Source organism: Saccopteryx bilineata, chromosome 5 (assembly GCF_036850765.1).
Source record: "Saccopteryx bilineata isolate mSacBil1 chromosome 5, mSacBil1_pri_phased_curated, whole genome shotgun sequence".
Lineage (NCBI taxonomy): Eukaryota > Metazoa > Chordata > Mammalia > Chiroptera > Emballonuridae > Saccopteryx > Saccopteryx bilineata.
In genome coordinates this window covers 195773575-195783202 of record NC_089494.1, presented here as the reverse complement: position 1 = coordinate 195783202, position 9628 = coordinate 195773575, and the positions used below count along the sequence as shown (strand labels likewise).

Here is a 9628-nt window from a genome sequence, read left to right as displayed (position 1 = left end):
GGAAGAGCATTCTGGAGAGGAAACAGTAATATATAAGTTCTTGATATGGGAACATGTCTGGTGTCTTAAGGAACATCAGGGGAATCAGTATGGCTGGAGTGAATTGAAAAGAGGGTGAGAGTAGTGTGATGGTTAGTTTTACAGGTCAATCTGGCTAGGTTAAAGTTTCCAGTTCTTCAGTCAGACACTAATCTAGGTGTTGCTGTATATATATGGTTAACATTTATATTCAGTACTCATTAAAGGAAAGAAAATATTTCTTGATAATGTGGTTAGGCCTCATCAGATCATTTGGAAAGCAAAACTGAGCTTTCACTGTGCCTGAGACCAAACGTTTATGTACCTTCCAAGGTTCATGTGTTGAAACCTAATCCCCAATGTGTGGGTGGAGCGCAGAGCACATTCTTAGCAGCTGCGGCTGATGCAATGCTGTGAGAACACTCCAGCTCCCAGAAGCCTCCTGGGCACACCCAGGAAGGGAGCTCACCTGCTATAAGGAAGTTACTTAGTGCCAATCACGTAGCTCCCCGATCTTTTCAGCCATTGGCTACGAAGGACACGCTGTAACACCCTATTGGCTGAACCCATGTATATAAGCTAGCTTACTTCCTGAATAAAGTGGATCTGCATCACTGAACCTGGTTCCCGGAGTCGAGTCTTTGCGTCTCTGTTGTCCTCACCCCCGGCAGGACTTGTCCACAACTGGTGCCTAACATCGAGCAGGGACCTAACCAGCATCCAGGGGACGGGTGAGTGACCCTCTGCAATGGGAAACCTTCTCCCCCACTCTCGAGCCCCGCAAGCTCGAGCCCTGCACGCCCTATTGCAGAGTAGGCGAGTTGAAGTTTGTGAAAAGGATTCCTGTACTTACTGGGAGATCTCTCTGGTCTCAATCCTTGGCTCCGGGACATGCCTCTTTGGGACCCCGATACTTGGGCCCAAGCTTTCCAGCATGTTTGTTCGGCTGAAGTACATGAAGGACAAACCTTCCCTCTCGGCCTCATTCTTGCCCTGTGAGCGGTACATGCCTGCCTGACCAGTGCTCCTCCTGGGGACCCTCCACTGGTGCCAAAGATATTGCAGGCTGCGTCTCTCTCTGAGGAGCCCCCACCTCCCTATTCACCCCCCTTCATTGAGGAGGAAAGTAGTTTAGCCTCCGAGTTTGACAAAATCAAGGCTGAGCGTGCAGAAACGAAACCAACTGAATTGCTAACTGCGCCATCAGCTCTGCGGCCGGAAAGAGCAAAAGTCGCTCCTTCTGTATTCTCTGCCGGGGCTCAGCGCCCCACCCCAGCCTCTCAGACACCATTTTCTCCTACACGTGTTCCTGCTGCAGACCCATGGGCCAGCCTATACGCCCCCATGTGTCTTTTTTCTTTCTGTCTGTCTGTCTTGTCTATTTTTCTATATCTCTCACTCTCTCTCCCCCGTCCCTCTCTCTGAAATGACACTGGAAGGACCCAGCCTCAGCACAGTGGCAAGATCACACCCTCTTCTAATACAAGGGAGAGGTTATGCTTGTGTTTTTCAGCTAATTTGGATCCCAGGAACCCCCCAAACTGCTTGACAGGGTGTTGGGCAAATAAAATATATTATGCTCACTTTGTTAAAGATGGCGCTGCCCACATGGAAGCCTGTTGCCCAGGTGATATTAGTGTGTTGGGGGCGGGCTCTGGGCAGGCAGGATCCTTGTAGCCTGGGGCTTGGTTTTAGGACTAAGCCTTTCCCACCCTTTTTGATGTGGGGTGGTGCAATCCCATCATGCCCCAGATAAGTGACTTTGTATTAGAGACTTCCCTATTTTGTATATTGGATTAAAGGTTTGGATTCCTACACTATAAAATGGGGGCAGAATGGGAGCTTGCTCTCTCGATTCCTGGGATTATTAGCATTAGACAGGAAAGAGCAGAGAGGAGAGCAGAGAAAGGCCTCATGGAGGAAGCCAGGAGAAGCAGCCAAGATGGCGGAGTGTTGAGTGAGAAGCCAGTTTGTGCAGAGAGAAGGAAGGAGATGGAGAACAGAGGTGAATAAGTCTGATGAGCTAGAAACCTTTGATTCTAGGAAACTCAGATAAGTCAGTAGCTTTGTGAGCACTGAATGTGAGTGGGTTTTGGAGCCCAGTGTGTGTTTTTACTTGCCTGCCAGGTGCAAGCTAGGATTAAAGATGATGGCTCATCAGTTTTTGGCTGTTGTTTCTTTACTGACTGTCCAAATCCAATGCAAACCTGCATGGGCCAGGTGGCTGTGATAGTGGCCCTGGCTACTGGCTTTACACAGGGTTTCTTGGGCACCCACTAAATGGTTCAGTCTTCACCCATCCAAAGCCACAGCCCTGGCCTTCTCTACACCAACTATGCCTGAGGGGAGAAGGTCCTCAGCGCTCCAGAAGAAGACCTCGAGGCCGGGCGTGCAAGCCCCATCACCTTTGGGGATGTGGAGGCTTTGGCGGGGTGGGCCCGGAGAATTGCTCCTGATGGGCCCCCAGACCCTGGTGCTCTGTTCTTGCTTATGTGTGCTATAGTAACCGCTGACTTCCAGATGCAGGCGGCGGCAGCCCGGGGCTTGAGCCCGGCAGCAAGAGCTGGTGTTTTCAGTTCATCTTTGGAGGATGAGGAGAACTGGGCCAGAGTTGCAATTTGCATACTCCAGAAGGTAAACAGTGGCAGCTGCGGTGGGAGGATGAATGGAAGCCAGGCTTGCATTGCTGAGTGGCCACTGGAACAGCAGGGAGTACTTGCTAAGCCACTGGTAGGTTCGCTAACATTTTGGGACATAGGGGTGGATGCCATCATGCTCTCCAGAGCACATATGAAAATGCTGACTGCCATTGCCACGTGCTCCTCTTTGGGACAGTGTAAGACCTGCCAGGACGGCAGGGATGAGGGGGTGGCTGAGGCCTCATGTGCGTGGACTGATTTCCTGGACTGTGACCAGAGTGAACACTGGCTCCTTTGTTGGATGGACTTATGGATTTTGGACAATGTGAAATACCCTGATGGTGGTGGGGGCAGCTTTGCTGGAGGCCCTTCCCCTGCCCTGAGAAGCTTTTCCCATGGCTAGAAAGAAGGCCAAGGACATTTTGTGCTTTTGGCAAAGTGCTCAGAGACTGGTGAAATGTACCTTTTAATTGTTGAAATTTTATGATTTGTCATGTTGTTGTAATTTGTGTAATGTGCCTTGCAACCATATGCAGCCCATGGCAAGTCATCCATTCTGTGTTTGGACGCTGGGACCTTTGTGGGAAGGGGGCATGCATAAACCTATGTCCATTTTTTACAATCAAAATGGAACTGTGTTTAACGGCACCTAGAAGGTCTCAGTAGTTTTTGTATAACACCCGTAGAATATAATCAAACAGCTTTTCCATGGGAACGTGTTAAGAGACATTTGTTAAACCATGATAACATGACTAAAGAAATCATTGAATTACAAAAACTTATTCATAAAGCTTTTTAAAGAAAATTAGAAATTTTGACAGGTCAACCTATATTGAAGGGGTTAATGGATAATTTATCTCAATTAAATCCTATTGAATATATTAAAGGATTTTTGGGATTCACTGTAGGACTTTCTATAATAGTATTAATTCTATGTTTTCTTTTATATGTAGTCTGTCGACGAATCAAAGCAAGAGAAATAAGGGATGAACGACAGAAGGCTGTGTTTTCTGTGGTGCTTCATAACATTCAGCATAAACAAAAAGTGGGAAATGTAGTGGAATAACCCATTGCATGGCCTTGGATGGGAACACAGCCAATAAGAAATGAATGCTTTGCCAAGAAAGTTGTTTTGTGACTTGAAGGCGGGTCACTGAAACAGGTCTATGTGACTGAAGGCAGTTGCTGGGCTTTTCTCAGTAAAACATTCTCATAAGATTTCTGTACTTTCCAAGGTTATCCCTTAAGATAAGGAGAGGGATGTTATGGGATCCATAGAAGCAATAGCAATTAATGCCTTCTGATATTATGTTGTTACTAAGCTATCTTGCAGGTGCACTCCATGTATCTTTAAAGTAAAAGTTACACTTGATGTTATGCCAATTTCTCAGTAAACAAGCTTTTTGAAGTCTTGTGAGTAAAATTAGGACACAGCACAAACTCGGGACCATTTGCCTGAGCGAGCGGTGGTCCTTTGCTAGTCCTTGATGATTCTGTCTGCTGATCTCTCTCTCTGCACCCCCTACTCACAACAACAGGTCTCTAACACAATGGGAGGGAAATGACATCCCGACCCCTAGGAGGAATCTCCTGTTTAAGACCTCCATTCTATTTCCTAACTAGTCAAACATTACAGGAGCTTGCCTCATTGTTTAATCCAGCTAATCTATTAGCATATAGTATAATAGGTATTATAGTTGTTTTAGTTCTACTAAGGTTCTGTTGCATAATGCATAGCATTCAGAAGCTACAACAACAGCAAGCTGTCATTCATCAAGTCCAACTGGCCTCAATTAAAAGAGAAGGGGGAGATGTGGGTGGAGGAGCGCAGAGCACATTCCTAGCAGCTGTGGCTGATGCAATGCTGTGAGAATACTCCAGCTCCCAGAAGCCTCCTGGGCATACCCAGGAAGGAAGCTCGCCTGCTTTAAGGAAGTGACTTAGCGCCAACCATGCAGCTCCCTGATCTTTTCAGCCATTGGCTATGAAAGACACGCTGTAATATCCTATTGGCTGAACCCATGTATATAAGCTAGCTTACTTCCTGAATAAAGTGGATCTGCATCACTGAACCTGGTTCCCGGAGTCGGGTCTTTGCGTCTCCGTCGTCCTCATTTCTGGCAGGACTTGTCCACACCAATGTGTGGATATTTGGAGGTATATGTGGGCCTTTGAGAGGTGATTAATTCATGATGGTGAAGTCCTCATGAATGGAATTAGTGTTCTTATAAAAGAGACACCAGGGAGATCCCCTGCCCGTTCCACCATGTGAGAACAGCAAGAAGACAGGCTGGCTGGTAGTGAACAAGATAAATAAATGTCTTTCATTCACCAGATACCATATCTTCTGGTAGCTTGCTCTTGGACTTCTAGCCTCCAGAACTGTGAGAAATAAATTTTTGTTCTGCATAAGGCATTCAGTTTTAGTATTCTAACAGCCTGAACTGACTAAGATATTTTGAATAAAAAGAAATTCCACCTCAAGACTGCAACATCAACCTCTGCCAAGAGTTTCCAGCTTGCCAGCCTTCCTTAAACTTCAGACTTGCTAGCCTCCCACACTCATGTGAGCCAATCTCTCAACTCCTTGAAATAATTTATCTCACATATGTATGTATGTATGGATATATGTAAAATCTACTGGTTCTGTTTCTTAGGGAACCCTAGCAAATACAGGTAGTAAGGTAGGAAGAAAACTGGATTACATATGGCCTTGTAGGTCACGGCAAGCACTTTAGCTTTAAGTTTTAAGTGAGAGTGCTCCCTTTAGTAGCACATATATTAAAATTGGAACAATACACAGATTAACATAGCCCTTGCATAAGAATAACACACATCTGTGAAGTGTTCCACATTTTTAAAAAAAGTTTTAAATGAGAAGCCAATGAAGAATTTTGAGCTGAAGCATGACATGATCTCATATTTTAAAGCAGTGGTCCCCAACCCCCGGGCCTTGGACCTGTAGTGGTCCGTGGGCCATTTAGTACCAGTACGCAGAGAAAGAATAAATAACATGAAACATTGTCAGAATAACAAATTTAAATACAGCCTGAATAATGAGGACATGCTCGTTCCTCCTTTAACTTAGCCCAATAAATATCATAAGTTCGACAATTATACATAAAAATACCACAGTTTTTACGCCGGTCGCATAATTTTATTCTGTGCATTTATCCATCCCACCCTAAAGGCCGGTCCGTGAAAATATTTTCTGACATTAAACCGGTCCGTGGCCCAAAAAACGTTGGGGACCACTGTTTTAAAGAACCATCTGTCTCCTCTGTTGGGAATAGCACAAAGGGCCATGTGGAGGTGGCAGGCTGAAGGGCCAGGCTGAGTGGTCATGTGGAGTGGCCATGAGGAGTGGGCAGGCTAAGTAACCAGGCTGTATATCTATCCTGAGTGGTGAGGCTGAGTGGTCATGCAGAGTGGGCAGGCTGAGTGGCCATGCGGTGTGGCCAGTCTGAGTGATCAGGCTGTGGGAATAGGCAGGATGGGCTGGCGGAGTGGCCATGCAGAGTGGGCAGGTTGAGGGGCCAATCTGAGGGGCCATGAAGAGTGGGAAGGCTTAGTGGCCATGTTGAGTGGGCAGGCTGTTTGACCAGGCTGAGGGGCCAGGCTCATTGGCCATGCGGAATGGGCAGGCTGAGTGGTGATGCAGAGTGGGCCAGCTGAAGGATGGACTGAGGGGCCAGGCTAAGTGTCCATGCAGAGTGACCAGTCAAAGTAATCAGGCTGATGGCCAGGCTGAGTGTCTATGAGAAGTGGGCAGGCTGAGTGGCCATGTGGAGTGGGCAGGCTGAGTGACCAGGCTGAGGTGCCAGGCTGAGTGGCCATGCGGAGTGGCCATGTGGAGTGGGCAGACTGAGTGTCCATGCTGAGTGGCTGCGCTGAGTGATCAGGCTAAGGGGCCATGCGGAGTCGGCTGGCTTAGTGGCCAAGGTGAGTGGCATGCTGAGTGGACTGGCTGAAGAACTGTACTGAGGGGCCAGGCTGTGTCCATGCAGAGTGACCAGTCAGAGTAATCAGGCTGTTGGCCAGGCAGAATGGGCATGCTGAGTGTCCATGAGGAGTGGGCAGGCTGAGTGGACATGTGGAGTGGGCAGGCTGAGTTACCAGACTGTGTGTTCATGTGAAGTAGGCAGGCTTAGTGGCCAGGCTGAATGGGCAGGCTGAGTGGCCATGTGGAGTGGGCAGGCTGTGGGACCAGGCAAGATGGGCAGGCTGAGTGGTCTGGCAGAGTGGGCCAGCGGAGTGACCATGAGGTGTGGGCTGGCTGAGTGTCCATGCTGAGTGGCTATGCTGAGTGATGAGGCTGAGGGGCCATGAGGAGTTGACCAGTTTAGTGGCCAAGGTGAGTGGGCAAGCTGCTTGACCAGGCTGAGGGGCAAAGCTGAGTGGCCATGCAGAGTGGGAAGGCTGAGTGGCCAAGGTGAGTGGGTAGGTTGAGTGACCATGAGGAGTGGCCAGTCAGAGTGGCCATGCGGAGTGGGCAAACTGTGTGGCCATGCAGAGTGGGCAGGCTGAGTGGCCAGGCCAAGGGGCCAGGCTGATGGCAATGTGGAGAGGGCAGGCTTAGTGGGCAGGCAGAGTGGCCAGGTGGAGTGTCCATGCTGAGAAGCCAAGCTTAATGGTCATGCTGAGTGGGAGGCTGAGTGACCATGTGGAGTGGGCAGGCTGAGTGGGCTGGTAGAGTAGACATGCAGAGTAGGCAGGTGGAGGGACTATGCTGAGTGGGCAGGCTGAGGGGCCATGAGAAGTGGGCTGGCTAAGTCACCATGTTGTGTGGGTAGGCTGCTTGACCAGGCTGGGGGACCAGGCTCTTTGGCCATGCAGAGTGGGCAGGATGAGTGGTGATGCAGAGTGGCCATGCTGAGTGGGCCAGCTGAAGGACTAGACTGAAGGGCTAGGCTAAGTGTCCATGCAGAGTGACCAGTCAGAGTAATCAGGCTGAAGGCCAGGCAGAGTGGGCATGCTGAGTGTCCATGAGGAGTGGGCAGGCTGAGTGGGCCGGCAGAGTGGACATGCGAAGTGGCAGTTGGAGTGGGCAGGCTATGGTCCAGGCTGAGGGGTAAAGCTGAGTGTCCATGTGGAATGGCCAGGCTGAGTGGGCAGGTGAAGTGGGCAGCTTTAGTGGCTGGGCTGATTGGGTAGGCTGAGGGGCCAGGCAGATTGGGCAGGATGAGAGGCCATGCTGAGTGGGCAGGCTGAGTGGTGATGTGGAGTGGGTAGGCTGAGGTGCCAGGCTGAGTGACCATGTGGAATGGCCAGTCTGAGTGATCAGGCTGAGGGGCCATGACCAGGTAGGATGAGTGGCCATGCGGAGTGGGCTGGCAGAGTGGTGATACAGAGTGGGCAGGTGGAGTGGGCAGACTGAGTGGCCATGTGGAGTGGGCAGGCTGAGTGGCCATGCTGAGTGGGCCAGCTGAAGGACTAGACTGAGGGGCCAGGCTAAGTGTCAATGCAGAGTAAACAGTCAGAATAATCAGGGTGACAGCCAGGCAGAGTGGGCATGCTGAGTGTCCATGAGGATTGGGCAAGCTGAGTGGGCGGGTGGAGTGGACATGCTGAGTGGCAGGTGGAGTGGGCAGGCTGAGTGGCCATGCTGAATGTATAGGCTGAGAAGCCAGGCTGAGTGGCCAAGCAGAGTGGCCAGGCTGAGTGATTAGGTTGTGGGGCCATGTGGAGTGGTCAGGCTGAGTGGCCATGCTGACTGGACAGGCTAAATGGCCATGTGAAGTAGCCAAGCTGAGGGGCCAGGCTGAGTGGCCATTGGAGTGGGCAGGCTGTGTGGCCACACAGACTGAGGGGCCAGGCAGATTGGGCAGGGCCCATGCTTAGTGGGTAGGCAGAGTGGCCATGCTGTGTGGGCAGGCTGAGTGGCCATGCTGAATGGGCAGATTGAGTGGGCAGACTGAGTGGCCATGTGGAGTGGATAGGCTGAGTGGCCATGTGGAGTGAGCAATGTGAGTGGCGATGCTGAGTGGGCTGGTTGACAGCATTGCCTGAAGTAGCAGTTGCTGAATTGTTCATGCATGGCCGAAGGAACTTTATGTCCTACTGCGTTAAAGGGGAGGGTACAGTGACTAAAGTGAGATATAGTATGATTTTCTTCTCATCAGTCTCTTGTTTCTTCCTCCAGATGCAAACCCAAAGCCTTTAGGAGAATATTTCAAAAACATAAACAATGACTAGCTTTCTTCAACTTTGCTATTTTTGAAATTGTCTCTAGAAAGACTCCGCAAATACTGTAGTATGATGAATCTTTTAGTTCCAATATTTTGGTTGATTCCAAGTTAATTAAGTGAAACTCTTTAAGGCCCAACTTGAGGAATTTCTTTTTGGACTGTCCTAAAAAGCCAAACATTCATAATTCCCAAATTTCATAGCGTGGCCCCCTCTAAATGGAGAGAAACAATTGAGGCCCACAACAGGCATTCTTTCTGCAGTGCTATACCAATTCAGTTTCAACCATGTGAAAAATTACTCAATTAAAATCTATTTTCTGAATACAAGTGATTGCTTATCCTAAAATGGGTCTCCTTCTCTGTGGCCCTTTCTGCAGAGAAGCTGATTAGGAGCTGGCCGGGCCGACCACATGTGTGTACAAACATACGCACTCAGGTTGTGCTGGTAGTGGGAATGCCTCTGTACTTGGAAATGTTACATTGATGTTGGATAATCCTTGGGTGTTTCATTTTTAAAAAAATAATGTCTATGTATTAATTATATATTTGTTGAAATCACACTATATTTCAAATATCCAAAATGTCTTATGTATAAAATGCACTTTTAAAGCAGGAACTGGGAGAGAAGATAGAGCTATTCAATCTTTTATAGAGACTTAATGTCTGGGGGATTCTGGAATGAGCAAGACACCACGTGGGTCTTAAGCTATACACAGTCGTTGGAAGAGTAAGAAAAGAATACAAGTAATTATAAGAGAAAGCAGGTGAGGTGAGTTATTCAGG

At 48.8% G+C, this 9628-nt stretch overlaps 1 non-coding gene across 1 annotated transcript; it reads left to right on the top strand.

Annotated features, from left to right (window-relative positions):
- Positions 1–5414: 5414 nt before the first annotated feature.
- On the top strand, positions 5415–5516 carry LOC136307131 (U6 spliceosomal RNA). Its single transcript, XR_010725818.1, has one exon. It is a non-coding gene; the product is annotated as a U6 spliceosomal RNA (small nuclear RNA).
- Positions 5517–9628: the final 4112 nt, after the last annotated feature.